Genomic DNA, 1,665 nt, shown 5'->3' with positions numbered 1-1,665 from the left:
TATTAAGGAGCAAGGTTCTTACCATTTTATAAATAGGGCGTTTGAATTAGCATCTATGATAGGGATATACCTAGAAGCCTTATTTGGTTCAATTGCAAGAAGATAACTTTATGAATCTAGAAGAATTGTTGTATCTCTGCAGGAGTTGTAGCTGCAATATTCAATAAATAGAAGATTTTAGGTAGGAAGACCAAGATCGTTGCCTAAACCTTGCGAGCCAACAACCCGATAACCAATTAGACTACTATACGAATAGAGATTTGTATGATTGTTCGAGAAGCCTCAACCCTGGAATTCTTATTATTAGTGATTACAACTATTGCTTGCTTTGCTTTAGTCATAAACTTTGATTTCTAATTAATTAATTTATATTTTTATTCTAAAGTTCAAAATCATCTTGATACTTTACAACACTTAATACTCATTGTTTAAAACTAAAAGTTGGTTAAATTTTTAGTTGCTTAGTTCTCGTGGGAAGGATATCTGATTGTCTAAATCACTATATTACTTGTATGATCACGTGCACTTGCGTGTGTGTCTGAGTCGCAACATATTTTGGCATCGTTGCCAGGGACTAATATAATTAGTAAATTGCTAAACTTTTTATTTTTGATATGAAGTTTAGGTGTTAACAGCTTGATCTTACAGGCTGAATTTTTGCAACTTTAGCTGAATCTAGGAATGGCGAGAGACAAAATGTTGGTAGAGCCATTAGCAGAACCAGATAGATCTTTCAACAAAGGCGAAGAATGGCTAAACAAAGAAATGGATCGGATAATCCAAATGACGAAAATATTTTGCCTCCGATTATTGCAGTTGTTCCTACTCAATCAGCTGCTAGACCTGTTCATGGGGTGGAAATCCCACTTATGAACCATGTGATGATCAGTATTCTTAAGCTCGAACCAGGCAGTCGATTTGAATTGAAGCAGAATATAGTGCAATTGCTGAGTTCATCCGGGCAATTTCATGGCCTTTCACACGAAAATCTACAGTAACACATATAGACCTTCTTGGAAATAAGTGATACTTACATTCCTGAAGGGGTGAGTTTGGATTATGTCAGGTTGACACTCTTTCCCTTCTCTCTAACAGGGAAAAAAATATCGTTACATGCTAAGCAACCACTCTTCATCACTACATGGGAAGATCTAGCTCGGAAATTCCTTATTCAATTCTTTTTATCTGGAAAGACTGCACGTTTGAGGAGAGAGATCTTGAGCTTCAGACAGAAAGAAGGAGAGAATCTCTACCAAGCTTGGAAAAGATTTAAGTGTATGCTCAGAAATTGCCCTCACCATCATCAGTCAAATGATGTACTTGTGCATACTTTCATTAAGAGATTGAAGCCATATACAAAGATTCTCTTGGATTCAGAAGCAGTTGGACAGGCTCTTGAGAAGACATAGGAAGAATTGTACACACTGCTGAATTGGCTTTCACAAGGGAACCCTGACTGGCATGCAGATTCGAGGAGTACTCCTAGAAAAGTTGCAGGGGTATTGGACGTAGATCAGTTCACCGCATTAAAGGAACAGATCGCGGCCATGAAAAATCATATGATTACTTAGCTTAATAACATAAAGTTGGGAATTACACAATAGCAGCCACAATTAATACAGTCCAAACGGTGAATTCTTGGTGTGAGGTTTGTGGAAGTGGTGA

At 37.2% G+C, this 1,665-nt stretch overlaps 1 non-coding gene across 1 annotated transcript; it reads right to left on the bottom strand.

Annotated features, from left to right (window-relative positions):
- Window positions 1-1,199: 1,199 nt before the first annotated feature.
- LOC124886196 lies at window positions 1,200-1,306 on the bottom strand. Its single transcript, XR_007043282.1, has one exon. It is a non-coding gene; the product is annotated as a small nucleolar RNA R71 (small nucleolar RNA).
- Window positions 1,307-1,665: the final 359 nt, after the last annotated feature.

The sequence above is a fragment of the Capsicum annuum genome, chromosome 7 (genome assembly GCF_002878395.1).
Source record: "Capsicum annuum cultivar UCD-10X-F1 chromosome 7, UCD10Xv1.1, whole genome shotgun sequence".
Classification (NCBI taxonomy): Eukaryota; Viridiplantae; Streptophyta; class Magnoliopsida; order Solanales; family Solanaceae; genus Capsicum; species Capsicum annuum.
The sequence above is the reverse complement of the archived record's forward strand: the minus strand, read 5'-3'. Positions and strand labels throughout refer to the sequence as shown.